This window comes from Arachis hypogaea, chromosome 17 (assembly GCF_003086295.3).
Source record: "Arachis hypogaea cultivar Tifrunner chromosome 17, arahy.Tifrunner.gnm2.J5K5, whole genome shotgun sequence".
NCBI lineage: Eukaryota > Viridiplantae > Streptophyta > Magnoliopsida > Fabales > Fabaceae > Arachis > Arachis hypogaea.
In genome coordinates this window covers 47389762-47402707 of record NC_092052.1, presented here as the reverse complement: position 1 = coordinate 47402707, position 12946 = coordinate 47389762, and the positions used below count along the sequence as shown (strand labels likewise).

At 41.6% G+C, this 12946-nt stretch overlaps 1 non-coding gene across 1 annotated transcript; it reads left to right on the top strand.

Moving 5' to 3' along the window:
• Nucleotides 1-9975: 9975 nt before the first annotated feature.
• On the top strand, nucleotides 9976-10083 carry LOC112767798 (small nucleolar RNA R71). Its single transcript, XR_003185238.1, has one exon. It is a non-coding gene; the product is annotated as a small nucleolar RNA R71 (small nucleolar RNA).
• Nucleotides 10084-12946: the final 2863 nt, after the last annotated feature.

The window sequence follows — 12946 nt, the reverse complement described above, 5'->3', positions numbered from 1 at the left end:
CTGGACGCCAGATTTGGGCAGAAAGCTGGCGTTGAACGCCAGTTTACGTCGTCTATTCTTGGCCAAAGTATGGACTATTATATATTGCTGGAAAGCCCTGGATGTCTACTTTCCAACGCAATTGGAAGCGCGCTATTTCGAGTTCTGTAGCTCCAGAAAATCCACTTTGAGTACAGGGAGGTCAGAATCCAACAGCATCAGCAGTCCTTCTTCAACCTCTGAATCTGATTTCTACTCAAGTCCCTCAATTTCAGCCAGAAAATACCTGAAATCACAGAAAAACACACAAACTCATAGTAAAGTCCAGAAATGTGAATTTAACATAAAAACTAATGAAAATATCCCTAAAAGTAACTAGATCCTACTAAAAACATACTAAAAACAATGTCAAAAAGCGTATAAATTATCCGCTCATCACGTGCCAAGAGAAGAAAAGCGTGGCAAAAATCAAGAAAGAATGGAAGCTAAGTTGGAAAAGTAAACTGAGCTTCACAAGGAATAAAAGGGGAAGGCAAGGTACAAGGCTAAGTTCAAATAGTTAACTGAGCACTAAAGAAAGCAAGGAAATGGCATAAAGCTCATAAATCAAGCCACCAAGGTTACTCCATGGAGGCAAAGGCGCTCAATTGCTTTACTTAATGGAGTGCTACATTATATTGCTAGGCATAAGGAAAATCATGAAAAATAAGCCAAAATGCTCCCTCCATGGTTCGAACTTGGAACCACACGCTACTCCTTGCAAGGGAATTCAAGAATAAATAGCTAGAATGCTTCCTCTAGGATTCGAACTTGGGAATTCCTTGAAACATAAGGAAGGAGTGCCACCAAGCTTGCAAGGAAAATCAAGAGGAAATAGCTTAAATGCTTGAGCCAAGTTTCGAACTTGGGAATTCTTGGAAACACAAGGGAGGAACACCCACTCAACCAAGGAAATTAGCTCCAAGGCTTCCTCCACCAAGTGTTGAACCTGGGACCTTGAAGTCTCAAGCTAAGCGCTACAAGGAAAGCTCAGTTGGTTTTTCCAACTGAGCATTGCCTCTCCCAAGCCTCCACACTTTGGCACAATTTTGGCACACCAAGGAAGGCTGTTTTGCGCATCATGACACAGACCAAGGTACCAAGGAGCAAGCCTTGTGCGCACAAGGAGACACGACCAACACTTAGAGCTAAGTTGGATTTTCCAACTGAGCTCTAGTGTCACACACTCCACCAAGGGCTGGGCGCACCAATTTTGGCACACATGGGCAGCATGCTTGAAAGCTAAGTTGGATTTTCCAACTGAGCTTTCCCCTGGAGGTGCAATTTGGGCTAGAAATTGGATTAAAAATCCAATTTAATTCATTTCTTCAACAAATCAAAAGCCCACCCAAATTCCAAAATCCAAGAATAGAAAGTGTATAAATAGGAGTTAGTTTGATGTAATTAGGACTTTTGACTTTTGGACTTTTGAACTTTTGGGATTTTTATTTTTACTTCTAGACTCTTATTTTGAATTTTCCTTGGGAGCTTTTACTTTGTAATTTCTGAGAACTTGGAAGGAGAATTGATCTCTCTTCTTCTTGGTTCTTGCTTGAGCACTCTTTTATTTTCTTGCTTTGGATCTTGGGTGGAGAATTGAAGAACTTCTGTTTCAATCTCACCTTGAGATCTTGTTTAATTTTTCTGCACAATTGAATTCCACTTTTTGTTTACTTTACTGCTTCATCTTCTCTTTACTTCTGCAATTTACTTTTCTTTATTTCCTTTGCAATTATTTTTGTTGGATCAAGGAAGGATTTGAGATCTAGACTTGTTATCTAGTCTCTTCCACCCTGAGATCTTCAACCTCTTCTACTTTGCTGCAAATTAAGCACTGCTTTCTCTGTTTTTAAATTCTTCAAGGCATTTTACTCTTCTGTTTGAGATCTACTTCACTGCAATTCAATTTTCTCTTTTATGTTTAATGCAATTTACTTGTTCCTGTTTAATTTCTGCAATTCCAACTCCCAATCCCTTTTATAATTCAAGCAATTTACATTTCTTGCACTTTAAGCTTCAGTTATTTACATTTCTTGCAATTTAAGTTTCTGCAATTTACCTTACTTGTTCTTTAAGATTCAGCACTTTTACTTTCCCGCTCTTTAATTTACTACAATTTCCCCTTCCCCTTTACAATTCATGCAATTTAGCTTTTGCAAATTACAAATCACTCAACCAAATCTTGATTCGCTTGACTAAATCAACCACTAAACTAAAATTGCTCAATCCTTCAATCCCTATGGGATCGACCTCACTCATGTGAGTTATTATTACTTGATGCGACCCGGTACACTTGCCGGAGAGTTTTGTGTTGGATCGTTTTCCACACTATTAGGTGCCAGAGAAGAGAATTTACCTCCGGAAGTCAGGTACTGATCGACCTCCCCACACTTAAGGCTTTGCACCGTCCTCGGTGCCATCTGTCAAAAACAGGGGTGGGCTAGTAGCAGTATCTCCACAGTCGGGACCATCATGGCTCCTGGTGCTGGTAAAAGAAGTGGAGTCCAGAGTGTCTGAGTCCGTGAATTTGCCCATGATCAGCTCCTTGAGGTATGTGAATTGGCGCTTGTTACGGCGCTCTCTCATCTTAGCTTTCTGTTCATGCCGACCCAACCGTTCAAGTATCTGCTGGAGCAATTTCTCAGTGGTGGATGCTTGTGGTGTAGAAGAAGGAATATCTTCAACTGGCTCAGTAGGCTGGCTTGTAGTGGCTGCTGAAAGTCTGAGGTATTTTCCGTTAGGGACATATTGATCATCCCGTGGAAGCATGGCTTTGGTGTCCCCAGCTCTGTAGGAGACTCCGGCTGCCGAGACAAGATCTGAGACCAGGACGGGAAAAGGTAGGTTGCCCGCGATTTGTACATGCTCCATAGCATTCCGGATATGTCTTGAGAGATTCAGAGGTTGGTCTGTAAGGATGCACCATAGTAGAATAGCCATGTCTGCAGTGAAGGATGACTCATGAGTGCTCGGAAAGACGTAATGGGACATGATCTGTGCCCATACGCGAGCCTCCAAGGTAAGTGCGGAAGCCAAGATTCCCTTAGGGCGGGTACGGTGGTATCCGTAGATCCAACGGCTGCCAGGTAATGCGATGACTCCGAGAACGGAGTCCCAATCAAATTGGTATCTCTGGCGCTGAAGGGTGGCTTCTTGAAAAGCGTCCATTCCTGCTGGAATAGGGGGAAGACTTAGAGCTTGCTGAATGGCCTCTTCTGTGATGGGGACTTGCTTCTGCCGGACATAAACAGACTGCAGGGTTGGTATGTAGAAGTTGGAGTAGAACTCAATGACCCAAGAGAGATTGACCTGCCTCGGCTGTCTCTGTAAGAAACCCCATTGTCTTCGTTCAATTTGCGGCTCAACAAAGGAGGCAATATTGGATGAGAGGATAAGAAGGTATTCATTGTTATAGTTACTTTCTGCTAGGATAGGGAACATCTGCTCACAGTAGCGATTGGGAAATCGCGCAGTGTCCTTTGCTGGAAAGGCTTTCTCCTTGTCATCAACCTTTATTATCCTCTTAACTCTTTTTGTTAAGGGCTTGACTGCGGTTGAAGAAGGCTCTGCCACTAATGCTCTTTTAGTTCCTCTTCTTGCTAGTGGTTTGGAAGTAGCTTTCTCTTTTCCTTTCTTGGTGGCCATCCTGAAAGAAGGGAAGAGAAAGGAAATTAAATTCAAAGAGATAAAGCAAGGAAGAGGGTATTGTAAGTGATAGTCAATGCACAATAAAGATAAATGGCACTAACACATGGTTCGGATTACATGTGAAACGCTCATCAATGGAAATATAGCAAGTGCATGTAGGACAATGGAATGCAAGAGGTTTATTGGCATGCAAGCAAAGACATGAGTAGCATATAACAAACATTCAATGTCCAGTTTAGATTACCATTTGTAACAAACTATCACGTTTGTATCGACAATTAAATCTAATTAATAAAAGAATAAGGGAAAGTTGTGAAAAGCAAGCATTGAATAGTATAGCAACATAGAGAAGTGCATAATGCCACATGAGCTTTTTCACAAACATATAGCATGCATGGTGAATAGGGTATAGAAAATATGAAGATAAACATGCAAGCAATCCCTTAAATAGGAGAAAAATAATTGTAAAATAATTTGCAATAATCCACAAGCATATAATGGGGGATGATGACTCAAAAAGGTTTCTAACACCATGTAAAAGGAAAAGAAGAAGAAGAAAAATAAAAGTTTGAAAAGAAAAAAAGAAAAGAAAAAGAAAATAATAATAATATATATACATAATAGAATAAGAATGATAGAAAAGAGAAGAAGGAAGAAGAAGGTAAAACCTTGTTAATGGAGGAGAGAGAGAGAGTGAGAGGTGAGATAGAAAGGGGAAGGGGGAAAGAAGAAAGAAGGAGGGAAAAGAAAAATTAGGATTTGGAGGAAAGAAAGATAAGATAATTTAGCAATTGGGGCTTAGCTGTGCGGCGCATGCGACGCGGCCGCCTGGGGCACGCGTTCGCGTGGGGACGCGTCAGGGAATGGGACGCGATCGCGTCGGTCATGCGGTCGCGTGCCCTATGTTGCGCTGCTGGCGCGAGTGCAGCCTCGCTCCAGCACAACTCTCTATTCGATTTATTTTTTAATTGCCAAAATTGGGTGACGCGATCGCGTGGGTCATGCGATCGCGTGAGGGTGTGTCAGAAAATAATTGACAAGGATTGTGCTTCCAGCACCAATCCAGCACCACTCTCGCACAATATAGCATTGTGCACCCTTTTACGTCGAAAGTGCAGGGCACGCGGCCGCGTGGGGAACGCGGTCGCGTGGGAGGCCATGATTTCCATGCGACGCGGTTGCGTCGGTGACGCGGTCGCGTGGGGTAATTTGTGCCATTGGCACAACTCCAGCGCTCTTCCTGCGTAACTTTCTGTTCATTTTTATTTTTCTTTACTCCCCCTGCCACGCGGACGCGTCGCTGGTGCGATCGCGTCGCGCGACGAAAATTTTTTTTTTTTAAAGATAAAGATATGTAATGGAAAAAGCACGAAAGCATTAATAAAGAGAAGAGTTATTTAAAGAAGAAAAACTAAAAGTGAAGAAAAGAACGATCATACCGCGGTGGGTTGTCTCCCACCAAGCACTTTGCTTTTACGTCCGTAAGTTGGACGCTTCAATAGCTCAATCTGCTGCGATGTGGGGATCTTCCAGGAAAAAGATCTCAAGCTCCTTATTTTTCTGCACCTTCTCACCATGGTACAGCTTCAGGCGTTGTCCATTAACCTTAATAAGTTCAGAGCTTGAAGAATGGCTTAGGTGATAGACTCCGTACGGTTCAGCTTTCTCTACTCTGTAAGGTCCTTCCCATTTTGATCTCAACTTACCGGGCATGAGTCTCAGTCGAGATTTGTAAAGGAGAACAAAATCTCCAGGTTGGAACTCTCTCTTCTTGATGTTTTGATCATTCACAGCTTTCATTTTTTCCTTGTATATTCTGGAGTTCTCATAAGCTTCCAGGCGAAGGTTCTCCAGTTCCTGCAGTTGCAACTTTCTTTCAGCTCCAGCATTCTCAATTCGCATGTTACACTCCTTAACTGCCCAGAAGGCTCTGTGTTCTATTTCAACTGGGAGATGACAAGCTTTTCCATAAACCAAGCGGAAGGGACTCATCCCAATGGGTGTCTTGTATGCTGTTCTGTATGCCCACAGTGCATCTTGTAGTCTGGTGCTCCAGTCTTTTCTATGAGGCCTTACTATCTTTTGCAAGATACGCTTAGTTTCTCTATTTGACACCTCGGCTTGCCCATTAGTTTGGGGATGGTAAGCTGTTGCAACTTTATGGAATATCCCATGCTTCTTCATCAAGCCTGTTAGTCTCCTGTTACAAAAATGGGTGCCTTGATCGCTCACGATTGCTCGTGGTGATCCAAAGCGGCATATAATATGGTTTCTCACAAAGGAAACAACAGTGTTAGCATCATCAGTGCGGGTAGGAATTGCTTCCACCCATTTGGAAACATAATCCATAGCTAACAATATATAAAATATCCACTAGAATTTGGAAATGGACCCATGAAGTCAATGCCCCAAACATCAAAAATTTCACAGAAAAGCATATATTGTTGAGGCATCTCATCCCTCCTGGATATGTTACCAAATTTCTGGCATGGGTGACAAGATTTACAAAACTCAGCGGCATCTCTAAAAAGAGTAGGCCACCAGAATCCGCAGTCTAAGATCTTTCTAGCTGTTCTTTGAGGGCCAAAGTGTCCTCCACTCTCAGATGAAAGACAGGCCTCTAAAATGGACTGGAATTCTGATTGAGGTACACAACGTCTAATTATCTGGTCAGCGCCACATCTCCATAAATATGGGTCATCCCATATATAATATTTAGACTCGCTTTTCAGCTTGTCTCTTTGATGTTTAGAAAAATGTGGAGGAAATGTGCGGCTAACTAAATAATTAGCAACAGGTGCATACCAAGGGACTACCTCAGATACTGCTTGCAGGTTGTCAAAAGGAAAATTATCATCTATAGGAGTAGAATCATCCTTAATATGTTCGAAGCGACTCAAGTGGTCCGCTACTAAATTTTGATTACCACTCCTATCCTTTATTTCTAAATCAAATTCTTGTAACAGCAGTATCCAACGTATAAGTCTTGGTTTGGACTCTTTTTTAGCTAGTAGATACTTTAGAGCTGCATGGTCCGAATACACTACTACTCTAGTACCAAGTAAATAAGCCCGAAATTTATCCAGAGTGAAAACAATAGCAAGTAGCTCTTTCTCAATAGTAGTATAATTGGACTGGGCAGTGTCCAAAGTCTTAGACGCATAGGCAATAACAAAAGGATCCTTACCTTCATGCTGAGCCAGTGCTGCTCCTACTGCATGGTTGGAAGCATCGCACATGATTTCAAACGGCTGGCTCCAATCTGGTCCTCTCACAATTGGAGCCTGAGTTAGAGCGGTCTTCAGCTTATCAAACGCTTGTTTGCAATCCTCACTGAACTCGAACTCAATGTCCTTCTGTAGTAATCTGGATAAGGGAAGTGCCACCTTACTAAAGTCCTTAATAAATCTCCTGTAGAAACCTGCATGGCCAAGGAACGAATGGACTTCCCTCACAGAAGAGGGGTAAGGTAAACTAGAAATAACATTCACCTTTGCTGGGTCTACAGAAATGCCATTATTAGATACCACATGTCCTAATACGATTCCTTGCTTTACCATAAAGTGGCATTTTTCGAAATTCAATACAAGGTTTGTATTAACACATCTATCTAATACTCTAGATAATCCATCTAAGCAAAGGTTAAAAGAATCACCATAAACACTAAAATCGTCCATAAAAACTTCCATACAGTCCTCAATAAGATCAGAGAAAAGACTCATCATGCACCTTTGGAAGGTGGCTGGTGCATTGCACAAGCCAAAGGGCATTCTCTTATAAGCATAAGTCCCAAAAGGATATGTAAAAGTAGTCTTTTCCTGATCCTCAGGAGCTATATGAATCTGAAAATAACTTGTGTAACCATCTAGAAAGCAATAATGTAATTTACCTGATAGGCGATCCAGCATTTGATCAATGAATGGAAGTGGGTAGTGATCCTTACGGGTGGCTTGGTTAAGACGTCTGTAATCAATGCAGACTCTCCAAGCATTCTGAACTCTAGTTGCTATGAGCTCTCCATGCTCATTCGTCACGGTAGTGACTCTGGACTTCTTGGGCACCACTTGTACTGGGCTTACCCATTCACTGTCTGAAATGGGATATATGATACCGGCCTCCAATAGTCTGGTCACTTCCTTTTTGACAACTTCCAAGATGGTGGGGTTCAATCTTCTTTGTGGTTGACGGACAGGTCTTGCTCCATCTTCCAAAAATATTCTGTGCTCGCATACTTGAGGGTTGATTCCCACTATGTCTGCCAAACTCCACCCAATTGCCTTCTTATGCTTCCTTAGTACATCAAGTAACTGCTCTTCTTGTTGAGAAGTCAGTTCCCTTGCAATAATAACCGGAAGCTTCTGCTCATCCTCAAGATAAGCATATTTGAGATGTGGAGGGAGAGGTTTCAATTCCAACTTTTGATCATGGGCAGGCTCTGGATTATCTGGGGCTTGCAAAAATGGTGAAGTGTCCTCATTGTCAGTTAAGAGGGTCCCCACACTTGGATCTTGTCCAGTGTGCCTCCCTTCAAACTCTTCTTTTTGAACTTCAGCCACACTCTCGTCTATGACATCACACTGGAAGATAGAACGATCTTCTGGGGGGTTGTCAATGACTCCATTCAGATTGAAGATCACTATGCAGCCATCTATTTCAAAGGAGTATGTTCCTGAAAAAGCATCCAATTTGAATTTTGATGTCTTCAGGAATGGTCTTCCAAGTAGGATTGATGATGGCTTATCTGAATCATTATGGGGCATCTCCAAGATATAAAAATCAGTAGGAAATGTGAGCCCTTTAATGTTCACCAAAACATCTTCAGCAACTCCAGCCACTGTAATAATGCTTTTATCTGCTAACACAAAACGAGCTGCCGACCTTTTCAAGGGAGGGAGCCTTAAAACATCATATATAGACAAAGGCATTATACTGACACATGCTCCTAAATCACACATGCAATCATAAATTACTACACCACCAATAGTACAACTAACTATGCAAGGACCTGGATCACTACATTTTTCAGGTAATCCTCCCATTAAAGCAGATATAGAACTACCTAAAGGAATAGTTTCTAATTCATTAATTTTGTCTTTATGGATACATAAGTCTTTTAGAAACTTTGCATATTTAGGTACCTGCTGAATAACATCAAAAAGGGGAACAGTTACCTCAACCTTTTTGAATATTTCTACCATTTTAGGATCAGGTTCCAGCTGCTTCCTGGCTTCCTTGCAAGTTGTGGAAATGGAATGGGAGTAGTGTTTTCTGTGGGGCCTGCGTCTTTTTGTGCTTCTTCCTGTGGTTGAGCTATCTCTTCAGCTATGTCCTGTATATCCTCTTGCTCTTCAACATCTTCGATTTCTACCACCTCTTCAGCTGAGGCGTATTCTGGTGGGCTTGGTTCCTCCTGATTCCTCTCCTGCAGTGTGGTTCCGGACCTTCAGGGTGATGGCATTAATGCCTCCCTTTGGGTTGGGTAACGGTTGAGAGGGGATTCCAGTGGTGCTTGAAGGTTGGTTACTGGAATTTTGTGTTGAACTAAGCTGTGACATAAAAGCTTGCAGAGTAGAGGTGAAACCATTCAGACTGGCGTTAATACTGCTCACGATGGTATTTTCCATGGCCAGTTGTCTTTTCTCAAAAGCTTGTAATAAATCTTCATTAGAAGATACAGAAGAATGAGTAAATTGAGAGGTTTGCTGCTGATTGTTCGGTGGTCCTTGGTTTTGCCTCAGGTGAGGTGCTCGTAAGGTTGATTTTGCTGCCTATTGTTGTTATTATTCCACCTCTGATTTCCCTGATTGTTGTCCCTCCAATTCTGGTTTGAATTGTCCTGCCATCCATGGTTATTATTTCCACTTTGATTGTACCCTTGTTGGGCGGTCATAGAAGTTGTGAGTGGATGCCACTATGTTGTCTTCTTGTTGGAGCTGCGGGCATTCATCAGTGTAATGGCTGTAATCAGCACAAATTCTGCAAATTCTTTGTGGAACTAGTTGTTGGTTTGCTGCGGTTGAGTTTGCTGAGCTGTTGATTCAACTGCATTTACTTCAGCAGGTTGGTCATCTCACAGATGCTTTAATTTAGAGCAGCAGTCTCTATGCTAGAAGATACTTCTGCAACGGCTTTTGAACGGCCTGGCTTCTGTCTGTATTTCTGAGTAGATTCAGCTAAATCACTGATCAATTGCCAAGCTTCATCAGTGGTCTTGTACTTCTTCATAGACCCATTGCTGGCACTTTCCAATGTGGTCTTATCTTGGGGCCTCATACCTTGTGTGATATAGCTGAGTAGCATGATCTTGTCAATCATGTGGTGGGGGCATGCTTCCAGTAGATTATTGAAGCGCTCCCAGTATTCAAAGAAAGTCTCATTGTCATCCTGAACAATTGTAGAGATATCCTTCCTCAGTTTATCAGTAACTTCAGATGGAAAGAATTTCTCCAGAAACTCCTTTCTGAGTGTATCCCAGTTGGATACATTTGCTAGAGGTTGAGTGTAGTACCACTCTCTTGCTTTTCCCTCAAGAGAGAACGGAAAAGCTTTCAGCAGAATTGAAGTTTCATCAGTGCCATCACGCCTGACAGTAGAACAGGCTGCCTGGAAGTCTCTCAAGTGCTTGATAGGCTCTTGAGCAGGTAGGCCATGAAACTTGGGCATCAAATTTAGCAGTGCGGTCTTTATTTCAAAATCCATAGCTACCGCTGGATGATGCGCTTGGAACGGTTACATTGTAAAATCAGGAGCTCCTTCCTCCTGAATGGTAACTCTTCTAGCTGCCATGTTTTCTGCAAGTAAAACAACCGAATCAGTAGAACGGGGGCTGGTTTCTTCCTCAGATTCACTTTCAGATCCGCCCTCAGAGCGGGCTAACCTACGCTGTTCTCGCCTTATTCGTGAAATAGTCCTTTCATTTCAGGATCGAATATTAGCAAGCGCAGATCAGAAAGTGAACGCGTCATTTGACGGAAGAAACATGCAACTCATAGTAGCAAAATTAAATAAAAGAAATAAATAAATTCTGATTAATAAAATTAGCACTCTATTGCAGCTCCCCGGCAACGGCGCCAAAAATTGATGGGAAGTAGAAGCTGGTGAATTAAAAATTTATTAAAATGATTACGTTGCAAGTATAGTTCTTAACTCACCGAGAATCTGCTTATCAATTTAGAAATATGTCACAGAGAGTTTAAATTAAAATTACTGGGAGTTTTAAGTCCCAGGTCGTCTCCCAACGAGTTGCAGAAAGGTGTGCTGTTTTATTAATCAGATGTTCCAAGAAGTTGAGCTAAGTAAATTGGAATTTAAATTGAGGATTTTAAATAATATAAATAAAAGCCTTGACTGGGAATTGATTGGTTAGAATCTCTATCATTGATGGCGTGATTGTAAGATTAATTTGTAATTAATGGTTGTTCTGTTTGGTTCTCCTTTAGGTAAGGGAAAGTCAAACAAGTGAGAATGCCAGATCTGTTCACAAGTTGCAACCCACTTAGTTCAAAGGGATTGGCGTCGGTGACAGGATAGCAATCCAACATTTAACCCAATTACAAATTTTCTTTCAATCCTTCCAACTCAAGAGTTCCTTTTAATCAACTCCCCATCAAGTAAGGAAACTACTCACGCATTGTAAATAAAGAATCCATAGCGCATGAAAGGGAATTAAAAGAAGACATGATTGTTGAATTGAAATTGAATTAAAAAGAAATAATCCTTGCATTAAATAAGGTCCAAAAACTGAATGAATGTGTGTGTTGTTTCTGCATATTCTCTGACTCTAGTCTGCTGTTCTGGGCCGAAAACTGGGCCGAAATAAGGTCCAAAATCGCCCCCAGCGGATTATGCAGATTGCACATGTCACGCGATCGCGTCGTCCATGCAGACGCGTCGCTTTCGCTTTTCCTCTCCACGCGTTCGCGTCGTCCACGCTACCGCGTCGCTTGCGCTTTCCAACCCGTGCGGCCGCGTCACTGCGATTTGTGCTCCTTCGCGCGGTCGCGTGAGCTATGCGACCGCGTCACTTCTCGCTGGTTATCTCCTCAAATTCTTGTGTTCCTTCCATTTTTGCTAACTTCCTCTCCAATCTCCATCTCGTTCATGCCCTATAAAGCCTGAAACACTTGACACACAGATCACGGCATCGAATGGAATAAAGGAGAATTAAAAATAAATAGTTAAAGTCTCTAGGAAGCAATTTTCAAACATGTACTGAATTTAGTAAGGAAATCTAATTGCATGCTAAATTGATGAATAAGTGGGCAAGGATCATGACAAAACCACACAATTAAACACAATATAAACCATAAAATAGTGGTTTATCAATCATCATCCACTTGTTTTCCTTGTTTGGTTTTGAGTTACTTATCGCTTCTAATTGTGAATGCTTGTTACTTTAAAACTTATCCTTATGCCACTTACCTTAACCCATTTTTCACTAACTCACTAATTCTAATTTTCTGACACTCTTTTCATTCTAACCAAACTCAGCTTTTAAAATCTCTTTTCTGGTTTTTCACTTTCTTTTAACTTTCTAACCATGGCATACTGATAATTTTTCCTACTTAACATGCCTTCTATTACATTTTGGATTGTGAATTCTTCCTTTCAAACTTTTCACTCCTATAAAATCCTTAATGCACATTCACTTAACTCATTTACCTCATTCTAATTCTCCTTTGCCACTTTGTGTTTCTTTTGACTATTTGCCTATTTGTTTTCCTATTTTTATTCTATCCTGGTTTTCTGTTTTTCAGGATGTCAGATTCCCAGAGAAAGGAAAAGGAAAGGCTACCACTGGCAAATGTAAAAGAGGAGAATCATCTTTGTCTATCATAGATCTCAAGCATGATGCCTCCTGGCGGGAGAAAAACTTCACCCGCAGGAGAAGGCCGACCAGCTACTTCCCGCCACTGATCCGATTAATTTGCAAACCGATACTGTGAGCTTAAGTATCCGGTGTTGCAACCTCCAGAAACCTATACCTGGAGAGAACTTGAAGATCCCAGAAAACTCCAGCATACACCTCTGATCAAATCAAACAAAGAGGCTGGTTCTTCTGGAGAGAAACCTGACAGAGGTCCATGCATCTTGGTTAGGAAATTCTACTGCAATACTTCAAAACTTCCCTGATGCATGAACCTCAGAGGGAAGCAGATTCTGGTTACTGAGGAGGCGATAGAAGATTTCTGAAACTCTGCCTAAGATTGATCAGACATATGTTATCAGGTAAATATAGCTTTTTTTGATGGATGATATTTACGTTTTTTTATGTCGATTT